The following is a 24,244-nucleotide window of genomic DNA, read 5'->3' on the forward strand; positions in this document are numbered from 1 at the left end:
AAGAAGTCTTCAGCAACGTAGTGACCCTCAGCGAGAAGCTGAAGCTAGATCTGCAAGAGGATGACTTCACTGAACTCCTTGCTGTGCAACACGAGGAGCTGACTAATGAAGACCTGATGGAATTGGAGGCCCAGAGAAAGGATGAAGAGAGACAAGAGGAAGAAGAAATAACTGAAGAAGTGAAGAGATTCATGACACAGGAAATGACAAGGGGATTTTCTTTATTTGAGGAGACACTGTTAGTTTTTGAGGCACAGGACCTGAAGGTAGAACCGTACACAAAGCTTGCAGCAGCCGTTCAGAATGCAATCCAGTGCTACCTTGTCATCTATGATGAGAAAAAAGAGCTACTACCCAGACATCACTGGATCATTTTTTCAAGAGGGTGGATAGAAATGAATCCAGCAAGGAACCAGAACCTGTGCCATCAATGTCAGGTGTGAGTGAAATTGCAGCTTGCCCTCCCTCTCCTACTGCTGACGATCTTTCAGCTCTACCATCTCCCACCTCCTCTCCCTCCTCCAGTCAGGAACTCTTCTTGCCTGTTCACTCAGTGCCAGCCCCTGTATGCCAGCTGTTGTACTGTACTACTGTATTTTTCAAGGTACTGTACTGTAAGATTAAACATGTTTTCTTTATTTCTTGTGTTTGTTTTTTATGTATTATTTGTGTGAAAAATATTATAAACCTATTACAGCACAGTACTATATAGTCAATTATGTTAGTTGGGTACCTAGGCTAACTTTGTTGTACTTATGAACAAGTTGGACTTATGAACGTGCTCTTGGAACAGAACTCATTTGTATGTAGGGGACTTACTGTACTGCAAAACTTTCCTTCCTATAGCATCCTGTGCTGTTATTTGGGCTTCATTTGATGATGAACACAACAGAAATGTGGGCACTAGGATAAAAGGTTGTCTTCCAAAAGCTACAGAATGCACTCAAATTAATTTTAATTTCTCATAGAGAATTCTAGGATGCCAAAGAATACATACCAGTTGGAGAAATTCTGGCCTAAATGAAAAACAGGCCATTTCCAGGAACACATACCCTGTTCATGAGATCTTAACATCACAGAGGCTACAGTAGAAGTAAGATGAGCAGAAATAAGGAAACAAGGGTCAAAAGAAAGTGAAATCTCCTTAAAGACTAGAGCACAGCTTAATAAATTGCTCATGTATTTATTTTCCTGACTCAGGCCTTGCTCTTACCCCTAAAAGACTCAAGGGAATGGAAAGATAGAAAACCTATTGAAAGCGCACAACACAAAGGCTTTTAAAGCCTTCTGAATCACAGCCAAAGCTCCATCCTCCTAGCAGACTAGTGTTTGTTTTTTTACTCCTCAGAGGTGAAGGAGAAGGAGTGTTAGATCCCCCCTAAATTACTAGAGTTTAGAGTGCTGGTCTAAAGGTGAGTGAGTTAGGAAACAGACAATGTGGGGGGCGGTTAAGAGTCCTGGACTTCAATTCAGGAGGCATGGAAACCAGGCATTAACTCCTGGTGTTGACTGGAGGCAAATTATTTCATTTCTTTGTTCATCATCTTCCTTTTCTTTCAAACATGGCAGTTGGACTAGACCAGAGGTCTCTGTTGTCTAGTTCAGATTTGAGGTCTTATGATTCTGGTTGCAGAACATGATGGAGGAAATCACAGTCAGGATTTCACGGGATGTCCCTGGTGGTGCAGTGGTTAAGAATCCGCCTGCCAATGCAGGGGACACGGGTTCGAGCCCTGGTCCAGGAAGATCCCACATGCTGCAGAGCAACTAAGCCTGTGCACCACAACTACTGAGCCTGCGCTCTAGAGCCCGCGAGCCACAACTACTGAAGCCCGTGTGCCTAGAGCCCATGCTCCGCAAAAAGAGAAGCCACCACAATGAGAAGCTCGTGCACCACAACGAAAGGTAGCCCCGGCTCACCACAACTAGAGAAAGCCCGCGTGCAGCAACGAAGACCCAACACAGCCAAAAATAAATAAATAAAATTAAATAAATAAATTTATTAAAAAAAAAAAAAAAGATTGATGGACTCAAGCCACAGTGCTACCCTGATGTCTGCGTTGTAGGATATCACTGAGGTATTTTAATAAGTAACCTTCTGCCCTCTTGGGTACAGTTTAAGACATAACCTCTGTCCTGCTGTACTCAGTGGGACATACATTGTGTTCCAGTTTAAGTTTTTGGAAGGTGGGTGTAATCTTTTCTTCTTGGGAACAGGTTGTTCCAGTTTGACTTTTAAAGGGTTTCGTGGAAATGAATGTTAAGTTTAAATCAGGAAAAGCAATTTTAACACCACACCCTAAAAAAAAAAAAAAATCATCTTTCAGGGAAGTAATATTTCATCACGTTAGTCAAAAAGCAAATCTTATTAAGATAATAACTTGTCATCTGTGTGTTTAGTCCTTATTTCACAATATAAGGGTAAAAATGCTACAGTGTGTGTGTGTGTGTGTGTGTGTGTGTGTATTTAATGCAGTTGTCAGTGACAGCTAAAAGTAGGCATTTTGACCCAGGAAATGTCAGAATCATCAATCCCAAATAAGAGAAACTTTATATTATCTATATGACAAACTATATATTTTGAAGTTAGTCAAATGTGGATAGTTATTTCTTTAAATAACTTGAAATATATCTTTGTATATCAAATTTAATAACTTCCAAACTTTGTGTTCATAAGAATCACCTGTAAGCTATTGCTAAAAATACTGATTCTTGGTCAGTATTTTGACCCTTGATTTCTGAGATCATTCTCTAATCACTCCAACCTTGGCTGCACATTGAAATCACTGGGGAGCTTTAAAAAATACTCATGCCTTTGAAATAAGTCAGACAGAGAAAGGCAAATGCCATATGATCTCACTTATATGTGGAATCTAAATGACAAACAAACACAAAAGAGCTCATAGATATAAAGAACAGATTGGTGGTTGCCTGAGGTCAGAGGCGAGGGTAGGGGGTGAGGCGAAATGGGTGAAGCAGGTCAAAAGGTACAAACTTCCAGTTATAAAATAAGTCATGGGAATGTAACGTAGAGCATGGTGACTATAGTTACTAGTACTCTATTGTATGTTTGAAAGCTGCTGAGAGAGTAGATCTTACAAGTTCTCCTCACAAGAAAAACATCATTTGTTAACCATGCATGGTGATGGTTGTTAACTAGACCTATTGTGGTGATCATGTCACAGTATTTACAAATATCGAATCATTACATTGTACACCTGAAACTAATATAATGTTCTATGCCAATTATATTTCAAAAATAAGTACAAAAAAATACTCACACCCAGGCCAAGCCCTAGAGATTTTATCATGTGGCCTGGATATCTGGATTTTTAAATGTTCCCCAGGTGATTCTACGGAGCATGAGAAGTTGGGAACAACTGTCCCAGGAGACAAAGCCAGGAATGATCTGCTTCACGAAGTTCCCCAAAGTTCCCTAATCATCAGGCAGGTTTGTAGAACTTCAGATGATCATCTTGAATGACGATGATCCTCTTCCCAAGATGTTTTCAGAACCCATGTGGGGTTTAATTGACATTATGTTCTGGATCCTGACCTCATATCACACCTGTCTTTGGTTCACTCTCACTCTGGTGCACCTAATTAATATTCTAAGCAATGATTCTGTTACATCAGAGCTTCCCAACTGGCAGTTGTTCTTGAAAATGCAGTGAGCCACACCTTAGACCTTTTGAGTGGGAATCTCTGAAGGTGGAGTTCAAAACTTTGCATTTCTAACAATTCAGAAATTTGTATTTCTAAGCCTCCTGGGTGGTACCTGGGTACAGCAAAAGTTACAGACTGCGAGAGCAAGAGAAGACAATGAATGGTGCGAGCACAAGAGGCAGATACTAATATCCTGCTCTCATTTCCTCCAGTCAGGGCACCTTTCATAGAGGCAAACTAAGCCCCTCTGTGGTAATACTAGAGAAAGCTTTTGAAAGTGTTTGGCGTGTCGACTGTGAGCATTGTACATATGAAAGGTAAATATGACTCACAAGTCAATGAAATCACACCTTGTTACTCCACAAACATACTTAACTCTGTGTAGACATTTAAGTGAGAACGTGGCCTAAAATTAGGGAAAGTAGGGTTGTCAATACACAGTCACTTTGTAGCTCCTTGTTCTTGCGAGGTTTCTGTGTAGCACAGACTTGAGATAATAAATTCATTTTCTAGAAAAAAAAACCTTAAAATTTTGATTATTATCATCCAGTTGTATATTGAGGTATTTTCTTATGTTCACCAAAGATACCCAGCCCCCCCAAAAAAACCCCTCAGAAATGAGTGACCTAAAGTTAAATACTTTTTATAAAATACATGTCTACCCCGCTAGAATGTGGGGCAGTGCAGGAACTGCATATTCTGTCTTGTTTGCCATTGTGTAACTAGCCCTTGGCGCTCTACCTAGCATATACGTGATTAAAATATTTGATTATTTGAAGGTCAAATGAAGGCCATATATATCACTTGTTGAAAATTCTCCAAATAAGACAAGTTTATAAAAAAATTTCACTTAAACTTATAACTAGAATGGTGTGGAAAACAATAACAGCAGCAGCAGTGACAATCTAGTTAAGTTTAAACTTGGAAATACAAAGTAAACTCACAGATTTCCTTATGGCATTTATTCTGGATAGGAAGTACAGACATTCTAATTATCTATTTTAGATGTGAAAAGTGATGATTCTTAACTCCCTCAGCAAACATCTCAAAGCCCAAATTAGGAGTTGGACTAGTTGGTATTTTTAGCTTTATATTAGCTATGTAATTAATATTAGCTTTTTAATATAGCTTTCTATCTATGTAGAGACCTATGTTTATATATCTACAGATATAGCTGGTTCTCAAGCTAGCAAAATATATATCTGAAACAGGAGGGGAGGAGGCAGGGCATAACCTTTGAAAGAATGACATAGCCCGAGGACATGACATAAACTGATTAGAGCCAAATGGATCCAAGATGGCAGACAAGTCGACTTTTTCCACTAGACCTTGAGCCTCAGTATACACTCACGTCAGCAAGCTAAATGACACACCCACAGGCGCCATGACAGTTCCAAGACCGACCAAAAGGATCAAAAAGGGGGCGGTGGCCCAATTTTCTGGAAATCCCCACCCCTTCCCAAAATAGCTGGAATACTCCTCCCACTCATTAGCCTATGAAATTACCCACCCCTATAAAAACTGACAACCCCATACCCTGGGGCCTTTTCTCACCTTCTGAGATGGCCCACACTCTACGTCTGTGGAGTGTGTTTCACTCTAAGTAAATCCACCTCTTTCCTATCACTTTTGTCTCTCACTAAATTCTGTCTGCAATGAGACGTCAAGAACCTGAGCTTCATTAAGTCCCCAAACCAGGTGTGTGATCTCAGTTGGAAGACTGTGGGTGTTGGCCGACTGTGGGTGAGTCCCGGCATGTGGGTTCAAGTCCCAATCTGAGGTGCACGTTTTCATATCTATATATATGGCCTATATGAGAAGTGAAAAGATTATTTAAAGAAGTCCATGGGGTTGCATGATTTAAATTTGACAATTTCTAAGTTTTATACTTAATTTGTTTTTGTTAATTTATTTCTTTGCTGGTATTATTATTTAGAAATTGATGACAATGAAATTTCATATAGGTTAGCATAGTAATAATAGTATTTCACATGAGATAAGAGCAGTGGCTGGTAGACTGGCCCAATTCTAGTTCCTGACTATCATTTAATAGCTGTACATATGACTTTGTATGGGTCAAGGTCCAGTCAGGACAGAGAACACCAGTAGCTTGACTGTTACTTCAGTGTAAGTTGTTATTTAAGTTAAATGAAGTAGAAGTCCAGATTTCTCAGAGGTTGCAAGTGCTGGAAGCAGCCCTCATCTCTTAATACTAGGGGAAAAAGAGACGAAGTTATTGAAATTTGGAACCATAGGGCATGGGACCCGGACCTCCAAGGAGAAGAGCTTAATGAAGCTGGTTCTGCAAGAGTTGCACAATTGCGAACTGGATTTTCATGCAGCTAGAGAAAGGACTTCTGTTGGAGTGAGAAACCTTCAGGGCTAATACCCGTAGAACACACATGCAGACAAGAAGCCTAGAGGAATCCCACATGAAACAGGAAAGAGCATATGCCTTCTTCCTCCTCTCCCTCCTTCCCCTCCTCCTCCCCCTCCTCCCCCTCCTCCCCCTCCTCCTCCCCCCTTCCAGTCACCCTCACACACCCCCTCTTGGCAGAGACTAACATAGACACAGCTGGAGAAGCAGAAACATGGCTTCTCAGCCTGAGAATCACAAATCACAGGGGAGAAAGGCCGAGAGATAAGTTAATAACTGATGCAAGAAGCATAGTGATAAGTGTTGCATGGTAGATAAGAGGAGAATGGTAGGTTGCCCTAATTTAGTTCCTGACCTCATCACTTAATAGCTATGTGATCTTTGGTTACTTATACTTGATAAAATTAATTTGCCCTAGGTATAAAATAGGAAGAGCGTTAACATTTTGGAGTTGTTGTGAGAAGTGAATTCAATAATGAGGTAAACTGCTTATCATACAGGCACAGATGAGTGTGTGACAAATGTGAGCTATTATAAATTTTATTTGCATTATATAGCAAGATAGTACCTTGATATATTTTGAGTAAAAACTTCTGACTTACATAACAGATCAGTGGTTTTCAACTTATGAGTCTTTAGTACCTGGGAAGGCTTGGATTTATAGTAACCTTCCTGAAAATTAATATGCATATTTCAAGCAATAAGATTCTGAAAGTATAACTACAGTCATTCATTAATTCATAATCTTCCCATTATGTGCTGTGTCCCTGTCACTGTAGAATTTACAGTTTAGCAGAGGATAGAGACAACTGAACAATTACAATAAAGCAGTATAAAGGCCAGGATAGGGAAAGTATAGGGTATAACAGAGATGGGCAACCAACCTCAACAACGGCTCATAGGATATTTTCCAAGGAAGAGAAGCTTGAGACCTGAGTAGCCTAGCCAGGCAAAGTTTGCAGAGAACAGAGGCACTCCACATACTTTATAAAATTAAAAATAAAGAATTTATAAGCAAAAGGTTTTGCACCACTAGTGACAATGGAAAAGCTAGCATTCAAGGAACATATTAAGATCTTCAGATTGTACAGTGAGAATGTTTAATCCTATTTCTTGAAAGGCTTAAGACAATGTCATATAATTTTTTCAATCCTTCTAGAGAATTCAGTGGAGTGCTGAGTAGATAAAGCTCAATATATATTTGTTGGAAAGTGCAGGTCTATAGTTTTGTACTGTTATGGCTCAGGGTCTGTCTGGTGAGATTGGTATCCATCATACACTGGGGTTATCAGCTGAGCACCCTGACATTTTAGAACAGAGATTACAAAGTGGGGAAGGAAGTGAATTGTGTTCTATTAATCCATTTAATAATAATCCAGTTTATATATCATATATACATAATTTCAGAATTCTATTTTTTATATATATATATATATATATATATATATATATATATATGAATAGCTCTGAACTCCTACACACAACAGTAGTGGGGTTATGCTTCTAAGGCTGTTGCATCACATTTTTTTCCCTCTTGGTCCCTGGTTTTGATTGTACATCCATGTGTTATAGAGATCAAAGAATTATTGCTGCGAACATCTTGGTGGAGTTATTGTTTCAGTGTGAAATGACTCTAGATGTTCCTGACTTCTTTTTATAGTTGAAATAACAACTTGACTATACAAGATAATTTTTTGTATTCAGTTTTCATATATGACGTTATTTGTTGTACAATATCATTGGCCAGAAAACCTAGATGTCTTAGTTCAGTTGCAGATCTGCCTACAATGATCTCTCATTCTCTGAGCTCATAAGTCATACCTTGCGTTAGACCATTATTTCTTTATAAAATACATGTGATATTTATCACCAGCCTACCTCCAAGAATTCTACAAATGATTAGTGAGACAATGATTTCAAAGCTGTCTGGTGTTCTCTGGGGAAAATACATTGCATGAAATTAGCATTAAAAAGAAGAGTGCATCCATATACAAATGAGAAATAATGATAATCCTTTACATTTTGTGTACTCTTAAACCTTATTAAGAAGTCAACAGACTATTTTTATAATGTTCTCTATCAAGAGGGAAAACATGATGAAATAGAAATGTGTCTACATATGTGTGTATATATGTTTTGAGCAGAAACTAGCTTGAGGGAGAATAATTGGAAAACACAGAGATTCCTGATGCCTTAATTTCTGTAGAGACAGTACACACATGCAAAGTGGGACTAATCATAGGATACACAGAATAACCATAAATTGTTCAGTAATCAAATGAGGAAAAAAGACTCAGAAAGGGAAAGTTATTTTTCCAAAGTCACACAAATAGAGAGATGGCCAAGAGAGGATACTTTGCTTCCCTTCCACATTAAATCAATAAATAATAAGCACGTGCCAAACATCCTTTTTGGGAAATGCAGGAGTAAGGGACAGTTCCTCAGGAATATACAGTTTAGTATGGTTTCCAGCTCTTCATACATTTATATTGTATTAAGGGAAGCAATTTGAAGAAAGGCATGAATGAACTGGGGGTCCTTGTAATAAAAATACATCATTTTGAGACATCCAGAGTGATATGTTTTATATATTTATATACATATTATATATATTATGTATATAATATATAATATCCTATATAAATTGGAAAGTTAACTCTTTTGGGAGAACAAAGTAGGGAAATGCAACAGGTTAAAGGTGAACAAAATCTGTTATGAAGCATAGTTGCACTAAGAATAAATATTCATCAAATTAATACAAGCACAGTACACCAAGATACCATGTCAGTTACACTTTCAAAAAACCTGACCATCTTTCACTATTCTATATTTGTCTGTTTTTACAATGTACTAAGTTAAAGATAGGAGTAGCTCTGCATCTAGAGGGCACACTCGCCTGTACTAATATATACCTTTCTTTGTGGACTAAATTTCCCTTTTCACAGGTGTAGTTAAAATTAAGCCCAGTCATCTTGTTAGATAAACTAGTTACTGCTACTTCCGGGTAATTTCCATAAAGTACTGGTAAGACATAATTCGATACCTAAAGTTCTAAATGACTTAGTGGTCTAATTGCTTATCTTAGTGCTTAAGACATCTACAGGGGAGAGCAAAGCCTTCAAACCATTAGGGCTGTGTCAACTACCTTAGTCACTTATTTTGTAATGTTTTAATGGTTGCGATCTCTATTACAGGCCAAATCCACGGTCAGATTTGAAATCCTGATCTATGTAATCTGTATTGCTTCTAAAAACCTAGGCACTTATTCTATATTACGAAGCTTCTATCACAGGAATGTATCTTTAAATATGAAAGTAGTAGGCAGAATGACAAATATAGGTTCTATTATGATACAGTTAAGTAGGCTATTCTTCTGTAAGCTCACTTTCTAAATACTCTGTGTCAATAGTAAGACTACGTTTACTACCAGATAATAATCATAAAATCACAATTAAAAAAACTACCATTTCCAAGCAAGTGTTCTTCAACCTATTATTCATTTAAATTGACTGAAACTCAAGTATCCAATAGCATTTATCAACTGCCTATTATGTTCTAAGCAGTAGGACAAATGTATTTAATAATTACAAATCTCGCTTCAAAGATACATTTCCCAAAAAAATTATATTGACTCATAGGTTTGAGGCTAATATTATTAAAAATTGATTTGATTTGAAAGTGGCTATACATATACAAACTGATTTTAAAAATACTTTCAAAGGTAACTGCCTAAAAACACAGTTGTCCTTCAGCTGTGCTTTGGGATGCCCTTCAACTCTGTTTCTATTTCTCAAAGTAGATTTGAAATTTCCCATTTGGAACTGTTTTTAGAGCAGGTAAACAAGCCACATTAAACATGTAAGTGTCAAACAGTAATCAGTATCGAGGCTGCAAAGAACAAAAGAGCTTTATGTGGGGTCTTAAGTATTGCGATGTGAGAAACACAGATTTGGGTAAAATTGAAAGAGTGTTCAGGAGAAGAGAAAAGGTCAGGGTCTTATACAGACAAAAGCCACACGATTAAGGTTGTCTGGCAAGAATTGTGATCGACTCTGACACGAGTCAGGAAATATTTCTCCTTAAGGAATCATGAGTAATTTTAGGATAAGGGTCTGAAAGTATCTCGAGTTTCTGGCAGATGTTCTGGTTGCCTTCATTAGGAAAATAAGTGGTCAAAAGTCAGATTCTGAGATGTGCGTAAGTCACCCTTTCTCAGTGGCCTCCCGACTCCATTTTAAGAGAACTCTCCTAGCAATACCAACTTCATTTTGATTTTCCCTTTACATAAGATGTTTCTTAGTAGTCATGTTATTTTTTTTTTTACCAAAATATGACCTTACCATCTTGACTTGATCCAGTTCACCAGGTTTGCTTGGCTCAGAATAGCATTTATTTCCAACAAGCAAGTTCATTCACAAAAGACAAAGATTTCTCATTATTGAAAATGCTCCTGAGAATTGTGCCACAGGCCGTGATGGCAACTTTTCAAGATTAGTTCTAGCTTTCCTTGACTAATGGCTACTGTAGACGGGTACACAGTTTCCCAAGGTAAGGGCTTGGTAGGAAGTGATTTATTTGGATGTCTAAGTTCTGGTATTTTTGTTTAAACAATCTGTTTCATTAATTTATGTTACTCGATTAGGCATTGTGAGTTAATGATTTTCTCTGCTATTTACGGTTATTTACAGATCCTATAAATTAACACAGTTCTTATTGCCACTTCACCCAAGCTTCGAAGGGATCATTTGAAACTCAATAATGAAGCATTAAAGGATTTTCAGGTATTTTTATTAATTAATGAAAACCAAGGCTAACAAATGTCTCCTGTCTATGTCTTAATGATCTTGTGTGATATTACAGACACTAATGGTTTCCTTTGCAAGAGTTAGCTAATGGTCTTATGCCTTTATTAACAGAATCCCTCTCTTCTGTGAAACGACCAGAAAGTGCGTGTGCAGAAAGGTGGAATGCTTTAAGGAAATACTTAAGGGGAGGGGACTAAAAGAGAAAAGAAAGAAAGCAGGAAAGAATTTCTTATTCTTTTAAGAATGCATGCTTCTCATTAACTTCATGTACACTGCATGAATGCTAGCATGGTGCAGGAAAAATATTTCAGGAACAAACTTTAATACTATTAATGGGAGCTGATTCTGCAATCCACTCCATTTTTCATTACCATTTTAATGGTTTTAAAAATAAGCATTTGTTTAATTTGAATAATTCTGAAGGCTCTGGGGCATAGGACCTGTCCCTAGTTGTTACCCTGGGGAGAGTAGGCCTGGTGCATAGTGACCAGGGAATGTGGGAGCCTGATAACAGAAGTGGGCATAATGTGTCCTTGATCGGCTGCTCAGGAACGAAAACTGACCAGACTCTAGCCAGGACCTCCGAACTGGGTCAAGGCTATGCTTTTAAAATTTTAAATATAATTTTAATTATATTACAGTAGTAGATGAATAATATATATTTATTGAATGAGTTGTTTAAAGTTGAATATTATTTATGGTGCTTTTTTTTTTTTTTGGTGCATTTTTGAAACTGAAAATTTTTCCATGTTTTATATGTTCTAGGACATAAATACAGCTTTATACATATGATTAGATTGAACATCAGCACAACTCTATTGCAATACACTTACAGGTTATTAGTTTTCACAAATGGATATTCTCCTATGTCCACTCTTTCTGATGGACTTTAAAATAATTTTCTTGAGTGCCAACATTCCTAAAAAAAGATAAGCATTTGTTGTAATTAGCTACAATTATTATATGGCTATTTTTCAGTTATAACTACAGAATCCAAAATCAGGGTTAATTCTAAGATATTGCAAATAAACTTGTAATCATAATTTACAACAATCATAATTTTAACACTTCTATTATCTCTAAAAATTATTAGAACTACACAAATGCTTACGATCAAATTGCCTCAGTTTTCTCACCTATAACATAAAAGGGTAAAACAATTGATTATTCTGAAATCTGGCTGATCAAAATAAAATTGGGAGCTTTTATTTTTAATGATTTTTAAAATTTTTGAATAATTTTAGACTTACAAAAAACTTGCTAAAATAGTACATCAAGGTTTCATACACCGCACATCCATTTCTCCATAGTATTAACATCTCATATTAATATGGTACATTTGTTACAAATAATGAAACAATACTAATACATGATTATTAACTAAAGTCCACGCTTTATTCAGATTTTCTTATTTTTTATCTAATGTCCTTTTTCTGTTTCAGGACCCCATCCAGCATACATTACATTTAGTCATTACGTCTCCGTACACTCCTCTCTGCTGTAGTAGTTTCTTAGACCTTATTTTTCCAAGACCTTTACGCTTTTGAGAAATACCAAGTATTTTGTAGAATGTCCCTCTATTGGAGGTTACCTGATGCTTTTTTCATGATTAGACTGGGGTTATAAGCTCTGAAGAAGAATACTGGAGATTTTTAAAAATATACATTTCTGTATTTATAATTTTGTGGATCCAGGATGGGGCCTGAGAATTTAAAATTTTTCAAAGTCTCCTCAGGTTTCAATCATTACTTCTGGTGGGTGCTATTTGCTCTGTCTAGTAACAACCAGACACCAGTTAAGGATTAAGATCTGAGAATCTAATCTTTCTTCAGTTCTGGAAAATTCTTAGCTATCAAAATTTCTTTTGATATTTCATCCTTTCTTTTCTTCTGTAACTCCAGTTACATGTATAATTGAGTTAATGCATTCTCTAGGTCTCTTAATGTTGGTGCGCACGTATATGTGTATGTTTTTCTCTCCTCCATCCTGAGTGAATTTCTCAGAACAATCTTCAGATCTACTAATTTCTCTTCACAGATGTATAGAATTTATTCCTTACAATGAATTTTAAAGATTTCTATTTCCTTTTGCATGTCCAAACTTTTCTTGAGATGTTTTTGCCTTATAAATTCAGAATGAATTTTTAATTTTGGTTTTTAATAGATGCTATTTCTTTATTAAGTGTATTTTAAAGTCGTTGTCAAATGAGTCCATAAATTAACATAATTTACAAAGAATTCATGCTTGGAGCACTGAGGTTTTTGTTTGGCTTTTTTTAACCTTAGAGTTCTTCGTTTGTCTTTGGATTTTAGTATATATTTTATCCTGACTGGAGAGGGACAACTTTTTTCTCCTGGTCTGACCTTTCTCATCTAATAGTTTTCAGGGGCCTGTGATTGCCTTCACCTGGCACTCCTGAGCCACCAATCCAGAACCAAGTTTTATAACAGCATTTTAAGTCTCCTGCTCTGGGGAGATATTGAAGACACCAAAGGTCCATGCAACTAGAGTCAGCTAGCAACTTGATTTGATTCCTAGTTTTCGGTCCTCACACCCCCTATAACCACTGTTTTCTATGTAGCTAGGTTTCTAGCCTTTTTATTCAGACTCCATTCACATTTGTGGGAGTTCTGGTCCAGCCCTTAGTTCCTCTTCCTGTATGGAGTACTGAATTAGTTATCTATTGCTATATCACACATTACCACAAACCCAGCAGACTGAGACAAGACACATTTATTAACTCACAGTCATGGGTCAGCAATATGAGCATCGGTTACCTGGGTCTTTCTTATAACCAGGGATTCTCAAGGCTACACGCCAGGTGTTGGCCAGGTTGCCTTTTGACTGGGGAAGAATATACTTTAAATCTCATTCAGTTGTTTGCAGAATTCACTCCCCTGCAGCTGTATGACTCAGGACCCCAACTTCTTGCTGGCTGTTGCTTGGAAGCCACTCTTAGGGCCTAGAAGCTGCTCTCAGTTCTTTGCCATGAGGACTTCCCCCATATGGCCGCTTATTTCCTCAAGCCTGCAAAGAGAGTCTCTCCTCTCAAGAACGACCCTCTACTTCTTTTAAGGGCTTTCACCTGATACCCTTAACGTCCTACCCACACAGAATAATCTACCTTTTGATTAATTCTACATTACCAGATTTGGGGCCTTAACTACATAAAGGCCATATTCTAGCGGCCAGAAGCAAGTCAAGGTCCCACCCACACACAAAGGGAGGGAATTATAGAGAGCATGATGTCAGGAGGTGAGAATCATGGGGTTACCCTGGGGTCTGTCTGCTACAAGCACCTTTAGTCCCCAAACCACCATCGATGCATCGATGTCCAGTCCCAGAAGACACAAATCTTGGCCCCAGCTTGGCCTCCTGCTTTGCATTTCTGTTCTATTACTAGCTCAGGAAGACGTTTACCTTGTTTCTCACTTCCTCTATGTCTATCTAATTGGTGTGTTTTAGCCTTTTATATTTTGTCAGGCATAAATTTGTGTTTGAAACAGAAAGGTTTTGTAAAAGCATAAACATATGAAGCCATTTTACGCCATCAAAAAATTTCTACCTTATCAGGGTTAGGACAAGTTTCTGAAACCCTGGGTATGTTTTGTTTTTTTTTATATTTTTTTAATTTTTTTAATTTATTTTTTAATTTTTTTGGGTATGTTTTAATGGTAAAGAAGTATTTATCCAAATGGTTTGGGGAAGATGGATTGGTAGACAGGATTATTTTTGGTGTGAAAGGATAGGGAATTGGTCAATATAACTGGGGCATTTAAAAATTAGCCATCACATTTTTAAAAACAATTTTAAAAGTAGTCTATACCTGCTTTACAGCTTCTAATTATACCCTGGAAAGACCCACTCAATCTTCATGTCCTCACACTATAGAAATAGTGCTGTCACTGACTAGGGTTTTTCCTACTTGGCTTGCCCTTTGTATGGGCTATTCCATCAGACAGTTTATTACACCATAGTTCTTTATTACACAAAAGTAAGGGAGGCAGTGAATGAAAAGCAAGGCAAGAAAAGAGATACTCAGAACAGGATTCCAACCATAAAATTAAATACACTCATGTAACATAATGATCTCAACACTAGGGTCAAAGTCCTTAGTGTTTATTGTTTTTCATTGATACAGAAACCTACTTTCTTTGCAGACCTTGGGAGGGTCAGGCTTAGGCCTGACACTTATGAACAAAAATATACTTAATAGTTTCATCTGGGAGTTAAAGCCTGACCCGAGAAAGTGACTGTTTAAGCACCATGATTTTAAGATAACCATATTAAATAAGAGTCACAACATATTGCTAATACCAATCTGCCAGGGCAAGTCCTTTCTTTCTTTTCTGAAAATAATACAATTAGTTCTTTATGTTAAAAGGCAGAGTGTATAATTCTAAAAAACTCTGTGGATTCTGGGATTCTTCTTTAACTTTCCCAATAAATGCAAGTTGACTAGGCAGATAAATTAACGTTTACTTAGGGAAGCACACAGACCATGGTACCAGGGGGGACATAATCTAGGTCATAAAGTTTTGATATTTTAGAATCATGTTCAGTGGATCTGAGAGCCACTGTACAAGGGTGATTAATAAAAAAAATATGAAGATTGGTATCTATGAAAGTATAAAGCAGATATGGTAAACATAACCTCATTCACCTAGTGCTGGAACATTAGAACTAGTTGGTATTGCCTTGAGTTTGCAGGGTATTTAGGTCAAATAAATTATGATGCTATAATTGTAATATATTATGCAGCTCTTTATTCCCAGGAGGCACCCACAGGCTGAACATAGAAAGGCTGTACTTTGTAACACCTGCAAAATGGGTGGGAAAGGAAGCTGGTGCGGACCCAGGCTTAGCTATGTATGATGTCACGTAGTACCACCTGTTCTCTTTTAAAATCTTGGCTGGTATCACCGACAGAGACTCAATATAGGGCTACATAAGAATCCAGGATAGCAAACTTTCCAGTTCTGAAAGGCCAAAGGCCTTAAGACAGATATTCTATCTCCATAGTTTCCCACAACTAACTCTGAACAGGGTTCATCATGAAGTTTCAGAAATTATTTTAAAAGATTTAACTTACTGGGTACTAGATTAGAGAGTAAAGTTTTATTGATGACATTTTCTAATCATGAAAAGAAATACTGCTTCAGAAGAACATATAGAATAAGCTAGTGATGTCTAAGCTAGTGATGTCTATAATCATGTAAGCAAAATTATTAAACGTACGAGTTTTTTGTTTTTTGGCTTGCCCTTTATATCAGGTTTTCCTTTAGACAATTCAAAAAATATATCTTTTGATGAGAATCGAGTAGTTATCCATCACTTCCACAATTCTAGAAATCCCTCTTTGTTTCTCCAATCTTTCTGTTACAATTTGATCCATAGATCAACATTTTCTAAAGAAACCTATAATGCATAATAAAACAGAATTAAGATGAAAAATGAAAAAAACTGCATATATTAAAACTTATAAAAATGAAAATTTTTGCACGTATTAAAAAAATGGGATATGGCACTAAGTAGAGTGTATAGTTGAAACTGAAAGCAAGAAGCTGATGTTTGCAAGAAAATAAGAGATGATGGAAAAGGAAAAAGGAAAGAGCCAAAAGGAGAAGGTGAAGATGTGATAATCTGCCTATTTTTATCTTATGGACTTTGTGTATGATCTTCATTCTGTTTGTCCTCAGGTTTAGTGTTCTTACAGTAAGTCAGAGTCTATAGGAAACAGGAATTAAACAAAATAATGGCAACAATTTAAAACTGGATACACAGAAAATTAAGCCCCTCTCATCACTAGGTACCTTTGTACTGTGACTTGCCTATTTAGCAGCTGTTCTGGGGTAAAAGAGGAGACACAGCCAGGCAGACTGGGTTTATGTGCTTTTTGAATTCCAAGGGTTCCCCAAATAGTCAGGTTGGATTTATGTACTTCAACATTCTCTCTGACCAAGACTTGAACTCCACTATGCGATCTAGTCTGAATAGACATAGTGGCTCAGGGCATGATCTTTGACTCAGAATTCAATTCAGTTCCCAGTTTTGCCACTTTCCAGTTTGACTCCCCAAACTTCTGCTACTCTGTCTTCAACAGGAAAAAATAATAGTACCTACCTCCAGGATTTTTATGAAGATTCAATGAGATCACTCATTAACTTAGCATTGTGCCAGGAATTACACTTTGAAAACTCAAGTAGGAGCCATAATAATCATTATTATTATTATGGAGAGCAGCATCCAATTAGGCCTAAAGAGTTTTTGTGTGCATTTAGACTCTCTATGCTCCTCAGAGCTCCAAAGTAGATAATCACATTTCCTGGGAACTAAGCAGAGCTCAAAGGCCTAGTTTGTGAAGTCAGTGATGTTTCCAGTCATAAGGTACCCCACTGCAATATATTCAGATATTTGGGACTAGTAGCAAAGGGGTTTTGGAATGTACAGCCACCCATATTCCTCCCCATGATTAAACTTTAATCCATTCTGCTGTATTCTATACTATATGGTCTATATTACAAGGCAAATGATATAAAACTGTACCATTTATAACTGATTAAAGTCCCAGAGTTCATGGTTAATAATCACCAGACTAAGCTAGTATTTCTCATAAGTTATTGTTTATCTCCCAGTAAAACCATACGGGCCCAAATGATTAAAGAACCAAAAGCATTTTTTAAAAATTAAAAATTTTTAAATTTAATTTTTAAAATTAAAATTAAAAATTGAAAAATTATCAGTATACTGATACACTTGGTCTACCGAAATAATGAGGGAATTTTAATATCACATTTCACATTGGCTAGAACTTCCTTACTACAGATATGCTGTTCAATTCAACATTCTATAAACTGAAGCTGATAGGCAGAATTTTGTGTGAATCTGGATGGGAGCTTGGAAGATGGATTAAATATGAAAAATACGCACTCTACTTTCAAGAGAAGGAGCAAATGCTTTCATTATTTACTTTATCCAGCCATTCAGTCAATAATATGAAGTGCTAAGTGCTGGTAGATGTTTTAAAAAAGAGAGAGACACTCACCAATTTTCTTTATACTTTCAAGCTCCCAAAATGCAATTCAACTATTTATACAATGACTGACTTAACTTGTTTTAAATTATGGGATGTCCTTTGTGTGCAGAGCTGTGAGAAATTCGATAATCATTATATAAAGAATGTGGGAGGCAACAGAGAAACCAAAGAAACAACAGACATGGACGTATCCACACATAATAGAGCAATGCATTTTCTTCCCAAAAGTCTGCCAAAATCTTATACAGTGGTCAGTTTACATGACTTTATAAGCAAAGAAATGTGACACAGATTTTTAAAAATTTTTCACACAATAAAAGTTAACGTTTTCACTTAATTTCTAGTAATTTTTTGACCATGAATTTACAAGTGCATTATGCAACAAACAGCTTGCAATTGCTTGAACAGGTGTTTGAAGCTTGACACTTGAGAGAACAGAGCTTTCAAAGTAAATGCTTAAATTCTCTTATGTCAGATTGTTACCTATGTTCACATTTTAGGTTTTTCTAATGAAATTAAATAAAAAATAGAGGACAGTAATCTCCTTGGATTAGGTACGAAGGCTGAAAAAATATCCCCTGTGCCTTTCACAATATTTCAAATTTCTGATCTGCAAAGAAAGTAAGCACATTCTTTTCTGAAATCCACATTTGGAAGTCTATCGGTGAATATTCTTTAGTATATGGACTTCGGACCCTGCACTTATTAAATATAGGGTCATAAGTAAAATGAGAAATACAGTGTATGTTAGATTTTTTCCCCCCATTTAACATTAAGTAATACTATATACAATAAAACATAATTTCCGTTTCCTTTTCTAAGGGCACAAAGTCCCAATCTATTTTTGAAATTCGGTTTGGAGCAAGAAAAGGATGGCCTGACTTGGCATTTTCCCCAATTCCAGTGTTTAAACGTATAACGTTCACGTGCAGTGGCGGCATCTTAGCTTCTGGAGCTTACACCCGACATGATTTTTGCTTTTCTGAAAGTTATGTCGTATATATATTTATCGAATACATTACCAATCATGCTCAAAGGAAAAGCCAACAACACTGTTAGATTTTCCTGGTTCCCAGGAAGCTCGCACCCTAGGGTCAGGCTCTTAAAGGCGCTTGGGCTCTCGGGTCTGAGGCGCCACAGGAAGGGCCGCTCCAGCAGGCCTGGGTACGCAAAGGTGCTTCCTGGCTGGGACGCCAACTTGGCGAGGATCTGCTGTTGGCAAACACAGATTAGTCAGGATAAAGTCGCCACAGACTCAACCAAGCAAAGCATAAATGGCCCTTTCAGCACAAGCCTGCGAGGAGGGATGTTACCGAGCGCAGCAACCCAATTTCTTTTCTCCGGGATCCCCAAACTCGTGTTTTCGAACGCTTTCCGATTCACGAGGCAGGTGGCTTGATCACCTAAGTGCCCCTCCCCCGCTTTCCTTCGCGTATTTCCTCCACCTTCTAGCCCAAGTTCGACTTTTTAATGGATTCGGGAGGTCTGAGGCAGACTAGGAGGCTGGGAAGGGAAGGAAGGCGCACTACCACCACACCACGCAGATTCGCGCGGCGCTGGCGTGATGAAAAAAGGCGGGCACGGGGACCAGACGGGAGGTGCCGGAGAGGGCACAGGGCACGCCTCGCTCGGGGAGCAGGGGGCGGGGCCACGTGCCGGTTCCAGGGTTCCGAGCTCGAGCACCGGAGGGCTCGCGAGCGTCCCAGCCTGTCCGCCGCCCGCCGCTCCGCCCGCGAGCATCCCAGTCCCAGGACTCTAAGCCCTCGCTCAGCCCGCGAGCGCGTGGCACGAAGGCGCGCCCGCATCCATGCCCCAGCCGGAGGAGCTGGAGGCGCTCGCAGCCCCAGGCGTCTGATGCGAGACTGAGCGCGTGGCTGACCTCGTCGTGCCCCGCTGAGCCAGGCGCGGGAAGAGAGGGGCGCGCTCCAGCTCTGCTAGCCGCGCGCGAGGCGGGGCGGGGCGTGGCGGGGCGTGGCTGGGCGTGGCCGGGGGGGCGCGGCCGCCCGCCGAGAGCCGCGGAAGAGCAGGCGCGCCGCGGACCCGAGGGAGGACACGGTTAAAGCTTTGCCATCAATTGTGAGTCCGGAGAGCCAGTCCTAAGCTAACACACTAACTCTGCAGCCTTCCTCACGACCCCAAGCCACCGAAGGCGGCGACACCTGATCCAGCACACAAACGGGTCCCTTCTGTCCCCGGATACAATTTCGCGGCGGAGACACACTCAAACTCACGCGCAGCAGCCAGGAGCGGAGGTAAGCGGAGGGACCACGCCGCTCCAGAGGGCGGGAGGGGGGCGGGGCGGCAAGAGGAGAGGGGCGTTGTTTGCTCCCGGAGGTGAGTGCCGGGCGGATGGCTGCGACCTAGGGGTGGGGCGGGTAGGGAGCAGAAAGTGCAGATGGGGTTGGACTGAGGGGGTTAGGCGTTGGGGGTGGGTAGGCTGTGGGGCGGAGGGGTGTAAAGGAGATCTTTCCTTGCTGCCCTGCTCGCGCCCGTGCTCCTTTCCCTGCCGTATGGCGCCCGTTTGAGGGTCCTCTCGCGTTTCGTGCGTGTAGGCTGAGAGAGGGGATCACCCGGCGTGGATCTGGCCAAGGACCTTGCACTTGACCCTGGAGCTATGGGCACCGCGGAGCCCCTGCCGCCAGCCAGGGATGGGGGCCCGGGAGGTGCTTGGGAAACTGCAACTCTCCTCTACTTCGTTCTCTCCCTGAGGGGGAACTAGACCTGGGTGCATTGGGGGTAGCGCGTGTCTTGGGGCTACACACGCACACGCACGGACACAGGGACCTTTCAGTGCCGGCAAGCCTGTGCGACCCCCGGGAATGGACAGTGGTGGCAGGGTCTCCGCGCGGATGCGGGAACCATATGGCGTGCCCTTGCTTTAGAGAAGCGTGTGCGGATTAGGAGGCGAGAGAAGGACGCGCTGCAGGAAGTAGGGCGCCTTCCACGGGCCGGAGGAGCGTCGAGGGGCCTGGGATGCGTGGTTTGGAGTTGTACGAGGCAAACTGCATCGAAGTGCGACAGGGCGAAAGGACAGTCATGCGTGGCGAGGGGGTTACTCAATCTGTATGTGTACATTCGCTGGTTTAATGGAGGGTTTATGAAGTTGAGTACGGGGAACGTGCCACTCTGCAGCACTTCCTTAGGGAATGTATCACCTCTGTACCTCTACCTCTGGTTCCCATCGCCGAAAAGCAACCCCAAGGGGTTGGGGGGGCGGTGAGGAGGAGAGAAAGTGAGAGAACTTCTGAAAGTACTCTAACTCGGAAGGCTAGATTGTGTTAACTAGTCATTCTCACGGGGGAGAGGGCGTATCACAAGGGGGAGGAGTGGGTAGCATTCGAGTCACCTGCATTATGAACCAGTTTTAGCAGTAGAGGCAGCCTTTTATTTCAAGTGGGTTCCACCCAGAAACGATAGGAAAAACACTACTCTAAAAACCTTCGGTTTCCCTTGGGCTGTCATCTCGTACAATGAGTTTTTTAAGATTAATGAAGGTGTGGTAGTTTGGCTAGATGTCAAGTGTGCTGTTGTTTCTATTTATGATAATTTCATGTTCAAAGAAAAAAAAAGTCTCCGCTCGGAATTGGTGTAATTGGTGTAATTGGTGTGCTTTATTTCCACTTACTCCCAGAAAAAAATGCCACTTGAAGGAAGACTAGGAAGTGCTTTTTAATTGGTATGTTAATAGTGTTAGGAGTAATCACATTTTATTCCCTGGAGAGTTTTAAATTAATGGAAGAGCCATGCACATCAATATTGTATAGTGAGGGAATCTGAACTTTGCGTTAATTGAATTAGATCATAAACCAGACTATTTTTTCTGTCTCAGAGAGAAACAGTGGACTAGTTTTCTCTTATGGAAACTATCTCCAGGCAGTTTGAGATAATTGCTTTTGGACTGTTTCTGTTCGGCAGCTATTCTAGATAATTCCAGAGGGAAACACTCAAGTGCTATTTGATTTGCCTGTCACCCACAAGGTAAGGTTGACATCTTGTGTTGTGTGATTTAGTGCTATAGCAGTGTTTAAAAACTACAATGAAGCACACTTCCGTGACATTTAGTAATAGCTTGATAGTATATTAGTAGCTCGGGCATAACTGAGTAAAAACTGTACTTGTGACTTTCTCTTGATAATACTATTGTAGAGATTCAAACTCTTTTTAAGTCTAAAATTTCCAGAGCTTTATGCTTGTTGTACTAATGCCTGGTGCGCATGTTAGAATAAGTAAACCAATGGAGTGAAAAATACTTGTAAAAAAATTTATTTTTTGTGGGTAAAGAGTTTGACAGTTCACATTTGATTTAAATTACTTAAAACATTTCATGGTGCCTGATGAATAACTATCAGCTTAATTACCATGTAAATATTGATGGCAAAAGAAGAAAATAACCACACTCTCAATTGTCAGACTCCTTTTCAAAGTTATTTATGTGCTTATTTATAAGATAGTATTGACTTGATGCTGTTTAATTCACATTAGATTTCCAAAGTACACCAGGAGAGTAAGAACTTTTGATTGTTTTTGCAATATGTCATAATATCTCATTTATTTGACACTATCTGGGTTATTACTTATTTACATAAGCACATTTTCAAAATAGCTGACCCCTCACACCATTAATTACTGACACTTTAAAAAGTTAGCTATTAAAACAAGTAATTTCTAAATATTACACTCTTACTTGCTCCCTAGGATGTAAGTTAATTTTTTTTGTTGGACTGTCTTTATGAACATGAATTCATAAAGAATTGAATAGTGCTATTCCTTGAGGTGTATAGAGCTGTTTTTGTTTATAGTAAATGGCCTCAGCCTGCCTGGTTGAAATACTAGATTGGGGACAGAAGTACTATTCTTTTTTTTTTATGGTTTTTCTGGGTCCTCTTTCTGTTATCAGCTATCACTTTCTGCTGCTGTCAGGCTGTGAGCGGGCCCTGCTGCTCTATTATGTGTTGTCTTTTTCTTTTCTTTTCTTTTTTTCTGAAATGATGTGGACTATTGCTCGAGTATAAAGCCTGTGTAATTTGTGACAGGTACTTGCTGTTCTCATCCTTTGTTTCTGGGCTAGATAGTGAGCTCAATGACTGAGGTTCCTAGAAGGGTAACTTCTATATAAATGGTTTTAATGTGTTTTTTTAATAGAAAATTTTGTATATGAGATCTTTAGAAGGGTGTCTTGATTTCAGACATTCAGTCTTCTGGAAGATCTTTGCTTTTCTGAGAAATTGAAGCAGGCTTTAAAAAAAGTTTACTTTTCTTATGGTAGGCCCAGATTGTCTTTGTTTAGGAATACGTGTACGATGATATTTTACATCCTGCTTTCTGCCGTTGAAATTGACTAGCTGTATGTAATATTGGCACTATTTCTCTACTCTGGAAGCTAGGAATAAGAAGTGTGATTTGATAAGCCTGGTGCCCATACTTGAAGCTAGGTGAATCATTTCAGTATTACTTTGCATACCCACATATGGGGTTGCATAATCAAATGAGTTTGAATAAAGTTGTTTAATTTAGTGTTGAAAACGGTGATAATCATATCTTCCTAATCTAAAGAATTTCACAAACATCCTTCTTTTTTTCAACAAATACTTATTAAAAACATACTATGCATTGGGCACTATGGTCCTGTACACTGGGGATATGCAGACACATAAGACCATGGGACGACTCTGGGTTTAAGAGGATTAGATAGATAGAAAACAAGTTGGTTTCAGTAAGTACAAAATAGTGCTATATGTTCTTTTTTTTTTTTAATTTTTATTTATTTATTTATTTATTTATGGCTGTGTTGGGTCTTCGTTTCTGTGCGAGGGCTTTCTCTAGTTGCGACAAGTGGGGGCCACTCTTCATCGCGGTGCGCGGGCCTGTCATTATCGTGGCCTCTCTTGTTGCGGAGCACAGGCTCCAGACGCGCAGGCTCAGTAATTGTGGCTCACGGGCCTAGTTGCTCCGCGGCATGTGGGATCTTCCCAGACCAGGGCTCGAACCCGTGTCCCCTGCATTGGCAGGCAGATTCTCAACCACTGTGCCACCAGGGAAGCCCAGTGCTATATGTTCTTGAGTGCTTTGATAGAGAAATGCAGAGTGCCCTGAACAGGCATTTGGAAGTGGCCAGTTCTACTTGGGGACAGAGACTAAAGAGGCTTCATAGAGAAGGTGACAACAGAGGAGTCAGTGTAGACAAGGGCAAGATCATGGAGGACTGTTTGCCATCCTACGGCGTGTGGACCATTTTCTCTTCAAGGTTGTTTTAAACAAAGGAGTGGGGAAAACGCAGCTCTCCCAGCAGTCTAGAAGGATGGATCTGAGGTGTGAGACAGGAATAACAGGTTAGAAGGTATTGGGGTGATCTTGCTAAGA

General features: G+C 39.3%; 1 protein-coding gene across 1 annotated transcript in view; it reads left to right on the top strand.

Annotated features, from left to right (window-relative positions):
* The first annotated feature begins 19,902 nt into the window (after window positions 1-19,902).
* UGT8 (UDP glycosyltransferase 8) overlaps window positions 19,903-24,244 on the top strand; it is an 84,637-nt gene continuing 80,295 nt past the window's right edge. Inside the window, exon 1 of the mRNA XM_068542319.1 lies at window positions 19,903-20,136. The gene's annotated coding sequence lies outside the window, so the exon portion shown is untranslated. The remainder of the gene's footprint in view (window positions 20,137-24,244) is intronic.

The sequence above is a fragment of the Eschrichtius robustus genome, chromosome 4, assembly GCF_028021215.1.
Source record: "Eschrichtius robustus isolate mEscRob2 chromosome 4, mEscRob2.pri, whole genome shotgun sequence".
Taxonomy (NCBI): domain Eukaryota; kingdom Metazoa; phylum Chordata; class Mammalia; order Artiodactyla; family Eschrichtiidae; genus Eschrichtius; species Eschrichtius robustus.